At 38.5% G+C, this 15,692-nt stretch overlaps 1 protein-coding gene and 1 long non-coding RNA gene across 3 annotated transcripts in view; one reads left to right on the top strand and one right to left on the bottom strand.

Moving 5' to 3' along the window:
* The window catches only part of LOC134208718 (uncharacterized), a 204,142-nt gene that overhangs the window by 115,194 nt on the left and 73,256 nt on the right, over positions 1–15,692 (top strand). Inside the window, exon 1 of one of the 2 annotated variants that reach the window (XM_062684552.1) lies at positions 9,652–9,794. The exons of the other annotated variant lie outside the window; for it this stretch is intronic. The gene's annotated coding sequence lies outside the window, so the exon portion shown is untranslated. Of the gene's footprint in view, positions 1–9,651; positions 9,795–15,692 lie in introns of those variants that run through there. 2 annotated transcript variants of the gene reach the window in all.
* On the bottom strand, positions 6,121–6,588 carry LOC134214440 (uncharacterized). Its single transcript, XR_009979787.1, has 3 exons — positions 6,491–6,588; positions 6,307–6,438; positions 6,121–6,230 (listed from the first exon to the last, which is right to left on the bottom strand). It is a non-coding gene; the product is annotated as an uncharacterized LOC134214440 (long non-coding RNA).

Consider the following 15,692-nt stretch of genomic DNA (forward strand, 5'->3'; position numbering starts at 1 on the left):
TAAAATACTACCACACTGATTGTGAGAGTGCGTTTCAGATTCCCCCAATAGCACGCTTACCAAGGACATGCTAACGAAAATACTATTATATGAATCATTTATTTCCCAAATATTTACCATATTTGCAAGTGAAGAAGTTTAGAAAAATGAAAACTGTATTAAAAACTGCAATTGCAAAAAGGCTACATGCTCTAGCCCTCATGTTGTGCCTTCAAACAAATTGCATACGTTAATTATTGGCTGCCGCATAATTTTGAGATTTACTGCCAGTTGAAACCATGGCAGTTGTGTTGCTCTCGCTCTCGCGATACTCTCAAAGAAACTTTTTTCCAAAACGTAAACAATGCTTTAGGTGGGGATGATGCATAACGCACTACTGAAGAAAGCCAATTGTAAAACTTATTCTAGGCAATTCCTTGCTTTGTACTTTGCATAAACAGTTATAACTGACAGTTATAACTGACAGAGCGTGCACAAATTACGTAACGCTTTGGGGGGGAAGGGGGGGTTGGTCAAAGTGTTACGATCCATACAAAATTTGCAGACGTTTCATACAAAAGTGTGACATAGTGGGGAGGGGGGGTTGAAAATGCCCAATTTTTGCATTACGTAATTAATGGATCTTCCCTGTGCCAAACAACTGATATTATTACGCAATTATTCATAAATACAATTATTGGATGCTTGTTTTTAATTCTGCCTGCATTGAAGTTTCATGATTGGTACGTGCGTTTGATTCCACTCCTCTATATATCGATCAGCTGTTGTGAATCCTCTCAAAACTCTCACGTGTTTCGACTTCCCGAGCTGAAAGAATACTTTTTCGGTATCATTTTACAGATCAAAATACTTTTTGCAAGCAATAATTAAATTATGATTGACTTGAAATTATTCACATGAAATGACGTTGAATGTTTATCTAATGAAACATATGATCCATTGTATTTTTCCAATATTAAATGAGAAAATGTAGGATTCGTGCGAAAGATGATAAGACTAAATATTCTTACACTAATTGAATGATTTATTTGCGAAATTATGAAGAAAATGGTGTATCGAACCACGAAAAGTTGATGCTTGAATCGTGTTTGAAAGCCGTAAGGTAGGCAATTATTGTTGGTATGTTCTGCGAATGAAAGCGATTATATTGTGATTCGAGAAAAGCATCATGAGGGCCCATTTACAAATTACATGACGTTTTAGGTTGTGGGAAGGTACTTGTCTGAGCGTTAAGGACTTTATAAATTTCAGAACCCTACCATACATGAGGCATTACTAGAGGCTTGATGTGGGTTGAGTTTAGCGTTATGTAATTTGCGAAAGAAACTTAACCGTTGAGTGGATTAACCTATTTTTACAAAAAATCTTAGCAACCTAATCGCAAGCATGGGATATTCTATCTGCAGCTTTCGGTTATTTTCTCCAGTACGGGTTATTGGTGAGAATGTTTTGATTTTAGAGTTTCACCTATACTAACGTAGTGCTACAAATCGAAAGCGCATGCCACCATTTGGCTACGGGTGTCCCCAGTATTGTCCAAAAAGTTTTGGTTAATTATGTCGCTATACTAATGTAAATTGTGAAATAAAAATGATAGCTGACATAGTGTGGTTGTTATCCATTCATCTGATGTGCGAAAGCAGGTATGTTCATTCAGAAAACTCTTTTATTGGGCAAAAGAAAAACACTAGCACAGCCAGCCTGCATAAGTCAACGAAACATGGCTGCTAAAAAACCGAGTCAAAGTGATTTTTCACGCAAGATAATAGCTTTTAATAGTTTCAGAAGTGTATAAATCTAGAGTTATGAAGCATATATATGTTTGATACACATTTCTAAAGAAGCAGTGGTTAATATCTTCCTACAAATCGACGTATTATCGCTGAAATATTGATTACCTTGCGTGATGAGCCAATGTTACATCCAGGGCCAACATTACCGCCGGTTACCCTATCTCATCCATACGACGAAGAAAAATCCAACAACTCCCACTCCTAGCAAACGCGCGAAGCATCGTATTTTATTAACTTACACTACACCTTTTCACATTAAATGTTTTGTTCTTCACTACAAAAGATATTTTAGTTGTCGCTTCTGTTCCCTTTGTTCTGCTGTCCGAAACATGTGTGGTACATACCTGTCAAATCGTATGGATTTTCCTTCTTTGACATTTAGCTCCCCTATCCTCGCCAGCAAAAGATGTTCCGGACAGCGACGACAGCGACAATCTTTATCTAGTAACTAAAATATCTTTTTTCACTACGTACAAAATTAACGGGATATCTTTTACTGAATTGCAAAATTATTCGCAAACAAACTCCCAAAAGGCGTTAAAATATTTTTTTCTCAAATTTAACAGATTTTTTTTTCTTCGTCGTCTTGTTTACAGTCTAAGAACGCTTCGCCGAACTGAAGAATTCAACTAGAATAATCTTATGTTACACATCTGATGAAACATCATATCGTCAATAAAATCTATACGTCCATTTATTATCAGCTAGCGTAATGAAAGTAAAATCTTCCAAATAGGTATATTTTTTTTTCATCCAAATTCGTCATACACCATGCAGTCCGAGAGCCGTAGCGTGGATTACCGGCGCCCTAGGCGAAATATTTTTTGGGCGCCCCTCTCTTACTTATGGAAAATGTGCAACATTTTACATTTGATAAATCTCACCATGAAGTTTTTTTTTTTAATTTTTACTAGCGAGATTTTCTTCCCTACACACTGAATTTTTTTCCCCGAGATCTTAGCATTTTTTGTTTATTTTCCCAAGATGGGCACCGCCGAGTTTCAGCAAACATGATTTTTGTCGATCTTAGTGAGAGTGACGTTTCGATTGCTGAGATACAGTAAATATTTCGCTGATAATCAGTAATATAGATATAGTGGAATATATAGATGAGCGAAGATAAATCCTCTGTCTCCAAACGAACTGTCAAACGTGTCTCCAAACGAGCATGACGTCACGATTTCAATGGAAACGTTAAGGGTTGTGACGTCATATGCGCGTGTGCACGGGCAAAAAAATTGACTCAGCCATGCTTTCGCTCATCTATAGATTCTACTATCTATAATCAGTAATAAACGAAATTTTCTGCCTAAGTTCAGTTTTGAAATTTACTGAGCCACAGCGGTGCCCAATTTTGCCGAGCTCGAAATAGAAAAAGTTAGTTTGTATGCTGACTCATCTTGTAAAAAAGTAAGATTATGGTGAAGGTAGGTTGAGTACCAAAACAAAGCTTTGAAAGGATTGGTACAATAAAAAACTGTCATATACTGTAGTTACTCGCTGGAGGATAAAAACGAGGCTGGAATTTGAATGTTTTCAAGAATATTTAATCTGTGATTTAACTTCAATCTGAAATAAACTTCAATCAACTGCAGATGTGGTGAGTCTGTTCCATGATTGTTATATATAAACTCGATTTCACTAAAAACGCCCTATGATCTTCTTCTTATTATTCTTCTTATTGGCATTACATCCCCACACACTGGGACAGAGCCGCCTCGCAGCTTAGTGTTCATTAAGCACTTCCACAGTTATTAACTGCGAGGTTTCTAAGCCAGGTTACCATTTTTGCAATCGTATATCATGAGGCTAGCACGATGATACTTTTATGCCCAGGGAAGTCGAGACAATTTCCAATCCGAAAATTGCCTAGACCGGCACCGGGAATCGAACCCAGCCACCCTCAGCATGGTCTTGCATTGTAGCCGCGCGTCTTACCGCACGGCTAAGGAGAGCCCCACGCGCTATGATCACAGATATGTATTAATGATGTATGTCAGCGGTTCTCAACCTGGGGTACATGTACCCCTGGGGGTACCTTCGCTGGCCCTAGGGGTACCTCGGACAAAAATGCGTAATGGCGGACAATTTCAATCAAAATTCATTGATAAAGTTTTAATAATTGTGTATTTTCTATTTCAAAAACTTATATTATACATAATATATAATGCGATCAATAAATCCCAATTGACACAACCAGCACAATGTATGAAGAGCTGCGGAACAAAAGATCAAACAAACAAAACGTCGAATGAACAAAATGATTTTTTTTTCACTGAAACTCGGTTGCTTTGTTGCAAGAGGATTAGAAGCATCCTTTTACGCCTCTCGGAAGCATTCTCCCAAGCAGCTCGAAGGCTTCCTTTCAAGAGGCTCGGAAGCCTTCTTTCAAGTGGTTGGGCTGCCTTCTTTCAAGAGGCTCGGAAGCCTCCTTTCAAGAGGTTTGAAAGCCTCCTTTTAAGAGGTTCGGAAGCCTCCTTTCAAGAGGTTCGGAAGCCTCCTTTCAAGAGGTTCGGAAGCCTTCTTTCAAGAGGTTCGGAATCCTTCTTCCAAGAGGTTCGGAAGCCTCCTTTCAAGAAGTTCGGAAGCCTCCTTTCAAGAAGTTCGGAAGCCTCCTGTCAAGAGGCTCGGAAGCCTCCTCTCAAGAGGCTCGGAAGCCTCCTCTCAAGAGGCTCGGAAGCCTCCTCTCAAGAGGCTCGGAAGCCTCCTCTCAAGAGGCTCGGAAGCTTCCTCTCAAGAGGCTCGGAAGCCTCCTTTCAAGAGGCTCGGAAGCATCCTCTCAAGAGGCTCGGAAGCCTCCTCTCAAGAAGTTCGGAAGCCTCCTCTCAAGAGGCTCGGAAGCCTCCTCTCAAGAGGCTCGGAAGCCTCCTCCCAAGAGTCTCGGAAGCATCCTCTCAAAAGGCTCGAAAGCCTTCTCTCAAGAGGCTCGGAAGCCTCCTTTCAAGAGGCTCGGAAGTCTCCTCTCACGAGGCTCGGAAGCCTCCTCTCACGAGGCTCGGAAGCCTCCTCTCAAAAGGCTCGGAAGCCTCCTCTCAAGAAGCTTGGCAGCCTTTTCTCAAGAGGCTCCGAAGCCTCCTTTCAAGAGGTTCGGAAGCCTCCTTTCAAGAGGCTCGGAACCCTCCTTTCAAGAGGCTCGGAAGCCTCCTTTCAAGAGGCTCGGAGGCCTCCTTTCAAGAGGCTCGGAAGCCTCCTTTCAAGAGGCTCGGAAGCCTCCTTTCAAGAGGCTCGGAAGCCTCCTTTCAAGAGGCTCGGAAGCCTCCATTCAAGAGGCTCGGAAGCCTCCTTTCAAGAGGCTCAGAAGCCGCCTTTCAAGAGGCTCGGAAGCCTCCTATCAAGAGGCTCGGAAGCCTCCTTTCAAGAGGCTCAGAAGCCTCCTTTTAAGAGGCTCGGAGGCTTCCTTTCAAGAGGCTCGGAAGCCTCCACTCAAGAGGGTCGGCAGCCTTTTCTCAAGAGGCTCCGAAGCCTCCTTTCAAGAGGCTCGGAAGCCTCCTCTCAAGAGGCCCGGAAGCCTCCTCTCAAGAGTCTCGGAAGCATCCTCTCAAGAGGCTCGGAAGCCTCCTCTCAAGAGGCTCGGAAGCCTCCTCTCAAGAGGCTCGGAAGCCTCCTCTCACGAGGCTCAGAAGCCTCCTCTCAAGAGGCTCGGAAGCCTCCTCTCAAGAGGCTCGGAAGCCTTTTCTCAAGAGGTGCGGAAGTCTCCTCTCAAGAGGCTCGGAAGCCTCCTCTTAAGAGGCTCGGAAGCCTCCTCTCAAGAGGCTCGGAAGCCTTTTCTCAAGAGGCTCGGAAGCCTTTTCTCAAGAGGCTCGGAAGCCTCTTCTCAAGAGGCTCGAAAGCCTTTTCTCAAGAGGCTCGGAAGCCTCTTCTCAAGAGACTCGAAAGCCTCCTTTCAAGAAGCTCAAAAGCTTTCTTTTCTACACGGAGAAAAAAACATGGTAAATACAACCATACTTGGGTTTATTTCAACCAATTTTTTAGGTTGATTTATGCCTAAACTAAAATCCAGTTTGATTTAAACTTACAACATAGTTGAAACAAACTAAAAGAGCACCTCGAAATTTTTTCACAGCTCTAGGCAAATTCAACCAACATTTTGTTGAAACAACCAAAATGTTGGTTGTTTCGATTTGACAGGTGTTTAAACTAACCAAATCGCTGGTTGTTTTCAGCTAAAATCTTAGCTGAAAACAAATAAATCTTGCTTTGAAACAACAAACATTTTTGTTTGAGCTTACCAATTTGTTTGTTTGTTGTTACCCATAGAAAGCCCACACCACCTCCCACCCTTACCCATCCTCTTCGTTATATATATTTTCTGACAATAAAAACAGAATTTAGCATTTTCAAAATTTATTTAACGCCGTAATTACTTTGACAACATAAATACTGGAATCATCAAACATAATCGTATATATGTTTACTACTCCACCGGCTAGCCATCATCTGAATTTGAAAAAAATAATATGCGTTAAATTCTAAACTAAACTTAAACACCTTTGCTCAGTTGATATTTACAAACCTCATCATCTCAGTCATCCATACAGGGGTATCCCGTTTCGGAGTTTCGACTTAACAGCCAAAATTAAGAACTAAGTATCCGTTCGATGGTGTCGATGAGCTCCGCCGGGCATCGTTTCCGCGCGCTTGAATCCTGAGGATAATCATGCGTATTATTTGGCAAAATACAATCAAATTATACTTACCCATACTTTTTTCAACAATTCTGACGAATCTTGCAGACCAAAAGTTTAATAAATAACTCGCGGGTTTAAAATTGGTTGCGATTGTAATCAATAAAAAGTTGACAATCAAAGCGCGATTTCTTTAATTTGAATCAAACCATTTCTTTAATTTGTTTTGAACTGATTCTAAGGTTGATATATGAACAAATAAAAATGTTGTTTATTTTAACCAATCATCTACGTTGATTCAACCCAAAGCCATAATTTGAATTTACTATGATTAGATTTCTGATAGCAAACCAAATTTTGTTTGAATCAAACTTGCGTATGTTAGAAAGGAACTAATTTCTTAGTTTGAATCAAACAATATTTATTTTAAAACAAGGTCTTTATGATTTTTGAAACTAAGCCTAAAAGAAGTTTGTATTGACCATGTCTGCGGACTTGAATCAAACAAATGCTAACTTTAGAACAACTAAAATTGTGGGTTGAATTTCAAACATGTTTTTGGTTGTTTCAAACTGGCAGCATTTCTGTCCGTGTAGAGGCTCAAAAGCCTCCTTTTCTAGAGACTCAAAAACCTCTTTTCAAGATGCTCGGAAGCCTTTTCTCAAGAGGCTCTGAAGCCTTTTTCCAAGAGGATCGGAAGGCTCCTTTCGAGAGGCTCGGAAGCCTCTTTTCAAGATGTTCGGAAGCCTCCTTTCAAGTGGTTAGGAAAGAGGCTCGTAAGCCTGCTTTCAAGAGGCTCGGAAGTCTACTTTCAAGTGGTTCGAAGCCTTCTTTCAAGATACTTGGCAGCCTCCTTTCGACATAACATCTACAAAACAGGCTTTTGAACACATTTAATCAATTTAGGCCATTTACGTTTAACTCGGCGCATAAAATTCGCGTAAAAAACCAAAATTTGATGCAATTGTTGAAATTGCACACCAATACTAATATGTTTATTTCACAATATTGGAATGGACGAATGAAAACTTTCATGGACGTAAACAGATTTTTGTAAGACAAATTTAATAAAATGGAAGGGTATTTTGGATTACAGATTCTGAATAGCCCATAATTTAATTATTGCGCCAGTAGTAGGTACGCAGTACAACGAAGAAACTCTAAAATTAATGTTACTCACAACTTGGTTAGAATCAGTTGAAGTGCTGTCATTTAAATTAGATTTGTAAATCAAGCAGTACCGACTACGACGGGAATCAGCTCTCTACCCTACGTCATGGATGATTCAAGAATAATCGAATAATATTAAACAGAGTTTAAGGCTCCTTTCATTGTTTCACTCCAAGTCCTATAGTCGGCTGTGTGCTGTCAATTTGCAATTGAATATTTTTTTACATTCCACAAACTGTGGAGTTTCTAGAGATTAAAACATAGGTTTTAAGATATTGAATAAAATAAGTCCTAAGAGATCAATAAAACCAATAAAACGATTCAAGCGGGATAAATCATGACAAAAAATACCATTTTTTTTAATTTAGATATCTTTCGTAGGGTTTTTAACAATTTAGACATGAGCAAACGTTCAAGGTAATTAATTTTAACATCCCACATCACTTGTCATAAGACGAGTTTGTACAATCCCATTTAATTCCACCACTTAATTTTACCTTGACAGATACGTATTTCGACCTCAACAGTAAGGTCGTCTTCAGTGTCTCGTACTTGACTCGAATTGTCGACCAAGTCGAGTCAAGTATGAGACACTGAAGACAACCTTACTATTGAGGTCGAAATACGTATCTGTCAAGGTACAATCAAGTGGTGGAATTAAATGGGATTGTACAAACTCGTCTTCAAGTGACGACATTCCACTAAAAAGCTCAAAATAATTTTCTTAACATCCCTCATAATTTCTTCTACCTTTCGTATATTATTATCCTAGTTTTATGATGAATATCTAAAATCAAAGAAATTTAAATATCCATATCCTCCAAATTATTATAATCCTGGATATACCTAAACTGAGTGATATTCACATTACTCATTATTATGCTCGCATAATCCAACCTACTCACAGCATGCCCAACATCGTCATCATCACCAAACATTGTCAAGAGCAACCTCTCTCTAAATCTCGCTCAAATAAAGCTTTTCGCATCATTACGAAAACAAAATCTCACCATTCGACCAGCGCGGACCATGCTCACTAGGTCCAATGCCGCTGCTGTGGTAATCTCGATTCTACTGTCGTCTTTACCACCCTTGCAAGCCAATATTTTGGTTTGGCTTCAATACGCACGGCTAATCACCAGCCCAGCCAGGACAGGTCTCTCCCATGCCATTGTCGTCGTCGTCGTCGTCGCAGCCTCGCACTATGTTGTTGGTAATCGCATGCAGTCATCCGCTCGCAGCATCCACTCTGCTGCTGCGGAGCGACGACGACGGCGGAAAACGCGCGCGCCAAAGACCGGTCACACTGAGCTGAGACGCGCCACGAGACACAACAAATCCAATCCACCCGCCAAGTGAGCTTCAGTCTGTCTCGAGCCGTTGTTGCGGGTGGATTAAGAAAATCAAATCTCGTCCCTTTTGCTGCGGTCCGGTGCCCAACTGAGTCGTTTCGGATGAGTACTTCATGACCATCAGAGGTCTCTCCAACTTAGAACTTTTCGAAACGGTCACGCGTGCTGCATGTATCGAGTTTCGGTGTTTTCGCGATATCACATTCCAGTACTGAGCAAAGCTGAGTGTCGTCGAGGTCTGATGGGTTCTGAAAGGAAGACGAACATTGGTGTTCTCGTTTCTCCAGGGGTCCTCTAAGTTACAAACATCGTTGATCGTAGCCAGACGATAAGCAAATCGAGTTTGATTTGAAGCATGAAATGACCAAAACTGAAAGGAGAGAAGGCCGCCGTTCACGGTAGAGTGCGCCGAAGTCTTCGAAGCCTTGGGAGGCGGTATTTCGAGAATGTTGTTGTGATTCGAGTACCTCTTGGGACCGGGATGGCATGTGCTGCTTTGGCATCCAAATAAAAATAAAATCAAAGGATGGGAGGAGAAAAAAGTGGGAAGTAAATTAAAACCGATCGTCGTCATTGTTGGAAAAAGAATGCCTTTAATTGGAAATTGAGTGATACGATGCGCGACGAAAGTGTAACAAATCGTATCAAGTGTGTCTGTCAATAGTAAGTGGCTGAACATCTGAAAACGGGGCCGGAAGGGAATTAGTGGAAGCAGCGAAGGAAACAAGTGTCTCCGTCCCACTGTGAAGAAACAAAACAAACAGATTTTTGTGATTTTGCTACGCAGTCATTCGCGGTGAGAAAGGTGGAAACGATACGAACTATCGGTGAACATTTCCGGAGGAAGTTTAAAGGTAATTTAATTTTAACATTTTTGCAAGCTCATAGGCACAATAGTATTTGGTATTTATGAATATTTTAGTACGGATATTAGAACTTTATTTTCTATTAATTAGGAATCATATTTAATTCACAAATGATCGGTATGTACTAAAAGACTAAATAAATATTATCGATGAAGCATTTTGTCCACCGTTTTTCAAACTAGGTATAGTTGTCTGAGGTGATTTTAATCAGACCACTGACGGCGCCAGAGTTCTGGTAATGGTGGGGCACCAGCATTTTTGCATTGGTTCTGATAAATGACGTCAATAGTAAGAACTATAATTGGAGGCATAAATCAATTTAAAAAATGTCATGCAGTGTCAAGTATAATGAAATTTTAGTGTATTTTATCATCTGTAATTGTAAAGGTCAAAAGGAATTTATTAGTATTTTTCCAAAAAAAATCGAATTCCTGTGTAATAATGGATAGACTGTAATTGCGACATTTTGGGGGGTTTTCTAGCAAGCAATTCCAGAGTCAAAACTAGGTTTTACTACTGACCAGAAATCTTCGGATGTTCTCAGGAATTCCTTAGGAATTAACTTTTGACTCAGGAATTAACTTTTGACTCTCAGGAATTCCTTAGGAATTAACTTTTGACACTTTTTTTCGTAAATATCGTAAATAATTCTTTAGGATACCTCCAGGATTGTTTCCATAAAATTTCAAGAATACTGCCAGAACTCTTTGGTAAATTATTTCAGGAATTCCTTCGGATACTATTGGAAATTTCTCCAATAATTCATCCGGAATTTCCAAAGGAACTCCCTAAGGCATCTCCGACATTCTTAAATTTCTTCAAGAATATCTTCGCACATTCCTCCAAGAACTCTTTTGGAATTTCATCTATGGATTTCCCCAGAAAATCATTCAAAAATAACTTTACGATATCTTTAAGGAATTTCTTCAGATTTTTTTAGACCTTCCTTTGGAAACTCCTTCAAGAATTCCTTTAAAAATTTGTTCGGAAATTGATTTAGGAATTTCTTCGGGATATGTTGTAGGGTAGTCCTTCAGAAATTCTTTTGAGAACTCCCCCAGGATTTAATTCCAGGAATAATTAAGAAAATTACGACAGGAAGAAAAGAATTTCTGGATCTATCTCCAGAGTAATTTCCTGATACTTTGCAGAAAGAATTACTGCAGGAAACTGCGAAGGAATGTACAAAGCAATTCAAGAATTTCGGAAATTCATTTAACAGTTTCTTCGGAAATTCGTTAAGAAATTCGTTTGGAAATTCCCGAAAGGAATTCATTCGGAAATTCCTGAAAGGAATTCTGGCGGAATTACGGGAGTCGAAGGAATGGAACACCTTTTGCTAAAGAATTTTCTGAAGAAAATTCCAAAAGAGTTTCCAAAAGAATTTACAGATAATTCAGTTGTTAAGAAGAGCCATTGAAGAAGAAAAAGAAGAAGAAGAAGATGTGTCGTGTTAAATATTACGGAGAGCTCTACTCTCAAATTTCAAAAGAACAGAAATAAGATATTATTCTTTCTGGAATTGTTCCTTCGGAATTTCCCCAAGAAATCATTTCAAAACTACCACAACGAATTCCATCGGAAAGTTCCTTACTGAAATCCTAGGAATCTCCGGAAATCACTACAAGAAGTCTATCGGCAATTCCTTTAGGAATACTTTGGAAATTATTCCTTTCCAAAATATTCCTTCCAAAGTTCTAGGACAAAATTTTAGGAAATTACTAAGGAATTTCTTAACGAATTCCTTGCGGAATTTGCAAAGAAACTTCTGAAGAAGTTTGAAACATCTTAGATTTCTCACAGAATGTCTTAGGATGTTCCTTAACGATTTCCTTCAAAAATTTCTTTTGAAAAATTCTCCGGGAATAACTTCTTCTGAAATAAATCTTAACATTCTTTGTTCACTTCCTCCGGAAAATTGAAAAAAGAGATCTTAAGAATTACTACATAATTTACCTCAGGTAGTTCTTTTTTCTAAAATTCCTTTGAAAATTCTTTAAATCATTTATTTAGAAACTCCTACGGAATGTTTTTTCGAAATTCGTTCGGAAATTCGAAAGTTCGGAAAAAATGAAGAATTTCTTTAGGTTTAAAAAATTTGTGTAGAAATTTCTTTGGATTTCTTTTGGAATTCTTTTAGGAGTTCCTTAGGAAACTCCACCGAAATTCCAATTAGAGTTCTTTTAGAAATACCTTAAGGAACTATTTATGAATTATTTCAGGAATTTCTAAAAATAAATCCTATGAAAATTCTTTCACAATATTCTCCAGCAAATCTCCCAGAAATTCCTCCAGGAATTGAGAAATTACTTAGGACACTCCTCAAAAAAAAAAAATTAGCAACTCTTACAGAAACTTTTTTTCTACAGATTTTTTTTACGAATTCCTTTGGGAATTAATTTAAAAATTCTTTTAGTAATACCTCCAAGATTTCTTTTAGATATGTACCGTTATCCGGGGAACATTAATCAGCGGGGTAACATTGATCAAGTAACATTAAGTAAGTAACATTGATCAGTTTCACGACTTTCAAGAAAAAAATAAAATATTATTTCCTGTTATCACAAATACTTATTGTGAGTAAGGTATCATAATATTGACTAAATTTGCTGCTGAATTATATAAACTTCGGATGAATTTGCATTTATTTTTCGCCAAAATTTGAACAATAAAATCAACATTAATATTTAAGGCACAGGAAGCTGCCAAAAAAGCACTCAAAGCAAAAAAAAATAAGCTCGTACCTATAGTTATGTGAGTACCTATAGTTTTTGTTTCGAAATTTTATTATATATTGTTGAAAAACCAGATAATTCCACTAGCGGTGATGATGTTTTGCTCAAAACAATCGATGCACATCGCTTCAGCGTAAGGGATTTCCACTATAATTGCCTAACTTAAGGCGTGTGCATACGCTTTCTCTATAGATAAATGATTGATCAAAGTTACTCCAAATTGAAAAATCAAAAAGCTCGACAAAAAACATTTTTCAAAATTATCAAATAATCAAGAACAACAGCCTTATGCGTTCTACATGTAACAGTACTCGTTTTCAAAATATGAAAAAGCTATAATTACACTAACGGGGGAAATATTCACAAAATAATTGAAAAAATGATCAATGTTCCCCCCGAATTACGGTATGTACCCATAATCATAAATTAAAAATCATGAAAATCATCAAAATCAAAAAATCGTAACGCATTGGATGTTTTGCCTTTCTCGTACACTAAGGCTTTGGTCCGATTCGCGAATTAAAATCAAATTAAACTTAAAAATGACAGTTCAATAATTTTCAAATAACCCTGCTCGCAGAGCAAGATTACTTTTGACAGATGTTGAATCATTTTTGATAGATGTTTTGTTGGTCTTGCTGGGTAGCACCAGCCATTCTTATAAGCGGGGGATTTCATAATTTCCTAACTGTCACTTTTAAGTTTAATTTGATTTTAATTCGCGAATCGGACCAAAGCCTAAGTGTACGTAAAGGCTATAATATTGCTTCAAAAACAAAATTTTGATAGGAGGCCCGGAGGGCCGATTTTCATATACCGATCGACTCAGCTCGACGAATTGAGGTGATGTCTGTATGTGTGTATGTATGTATGTGTGTGTGTATGTGTGTATGTGTACAAATTTTGTAGACACACTTTTTGGAACTTAGCATTATCCGATTTACTCGCAACAAGTTGCATTCGACGGAGAATGCGGTCCCATTGTTTGCTATTGAAAATTGGCTCGATCGGACATTGCATTTCGGAATTATTGAAAAATCATTGTTTTTTCCCAAGGGTCCCCCCTTGGAAAAAAAAATTCAAAACGAAAAAAAAATTTTTTCCCGAAAATGGTGGCAATACATTTTAACTAATGTAAAAACATGCAAAATGATCGAAAAAATGTGATCTATTCTCCTAAAGAGCTTTTTTGACCTTTCTAATTTGATTCTTTCAATATATTTTATAATGCACGAGAAAGGCATTATCACTGCTAGGTGGATTAATCTGGGTTTTTTTTTAAATCTTTATTAACGTGATTTTTTAAATTATAAAGTTCATCACGAACGCATTGGATGTGTTACGCGAAAATAAATCATGAAATCATGAATTATATTCACGGTATACTTTCATTTCGGGGAACGGATTTCTACCCGTGTACAGCTTGCAGTTGGCCTGGGAGAGATAGTCAAGTCCTTGGTATAGTACCTGCTGCCCTCAAGGGGCACTCTGTGCATTTTTTATTTTAGAATAAAACGAAGTCTCCGTAAAAAAAGTACACCTCATTGGCCACTCTTGGCCACTCCCAGAGTTTCCCGGGGAACATGTAGGAGGGGACACTTTCGTTTGTGGATCAAAACGTGACATACGACAACTCTATCTTCATGGATTTTCACAAATAATTATCTGATGGTTGAGTACAATTAACCTGACTGGAAGTGTGTGAAATAAAAAACAATTTCGGACGTAGGGTAATTCGCTAAATGTTGAACAGCTAATTTCTTCGCCTATTGTTGAACGCACGTGCATTTCTTATGGGAGTTCAACAATAGGCGACAAAATTAGGCGTTCAACATTTGGCGGTTTCTATTTCGTATTTAGCCGAAAAGTTAAAGCAGCGGATCTTTTGCATCGGTAATAAAAGTGACGATTAATGTATCTTTGTGAATGAGAGAGATTCTGCTTTTAGGGTGTTGTCCACGGACCCAACACTGAATTTATTTGCACAATGGTTTTGACAGCTTTGTTTGCTCGCTCTATTTAGGGAGAAAATTTATCCCCCAGTGTAAAATTACCTCAATACTGATTTCTTTTGCGATAGTGTGTGCACAAATTTTGAATGTTTACGTTTGTTACAGGAGAAAATGATGCAAAACGCCCCCACTACTGAATAATGCAGCATGATACAAACATGAAAACGATAATTTTTATTACCAGACTAAGGCCGGAGTGGCCTGTGCTGCACATAAAAGACTTCTCCATTCAGCTCGGTTCATGGCTGCACTTCGCCAACCACGCAGTCTGCGGAGGGTCCGCAAGTCGTCCTCCACCTGATCGATCCACCTTGCCCGCTGTGCACCTCGCCTTCTTGTTCCCGTCGGATCGTTGTCGAGAACCATTTTCACCGGATTACTGTCCGACATTCTGGCTACGTGCCCGGCCCACCGGGTTATAGATAACCCCCCTGCTAATAATAGAAGAAAACCTGCCAAAGCCGTCATTTCCCCTATATATACTGCCGGAAATAAGTATAAAGACAAGCATGATTTTCATACATTTTCATCATGATTGAGGATCAATATCTCGGTTCGCAGCGATTCGATTTGGCTGAAATTTTACTAGGCACCTGTTTTTAACTTGAACTTTCGATCTTTGAGTAAATTGTATACATCTCTGTTGATTTTGACCTCAAAATCTGGAAATAATTATAAAGACACCACTTTTTTATATGGAGCTCCATACAACGGAACTGTCTTTATAATTATTTCCAACAGAAACGCGTATAGCCAGAATATATGCATAAATGTAACTATCATTGAATAAAAATTCAAGTCATTTTAGGCTTGTTGGCAAAAAATCAGCCCAATTGAATCGCTACGAATCGAGATATTGACTTCCCAATATGGCCATTTTGTATGGAAACCGTGCTTGTCTTTATACTTATTTCCACCAGTGTATTGTTGAAAAACCAGATAATTCTACTAGCGGTGATGATGTTTTGCTCGAAATAATCGATGCACATCGCTTCAGCGTAAAAGATTACAACTATAATTGCCTACCTTAAGGCGTTTGCATGCGCTTTCTCTATAGATAAATGATTGATCAAAGTTACCCCTAATTGAAAAATCAAAGAACTGGACAAAAAACATTTTTAAAATAAGTTTAAAATGAT

Source organism: Armigeres subalbatus, chromosome 2 (genome assembly GCF_024139115.2).
Source record: "Armigeres subalbatus isolate Guangzhou_Male chromosome 2, GZ_Asu_2, whole genome shotgun sequence".
Lineage (NCBI taxonomy): Eukaryota > Metazoa > Arthropoda > Insecta > Diptera > Culicidae > Armigeres > Armigeres subalbatus.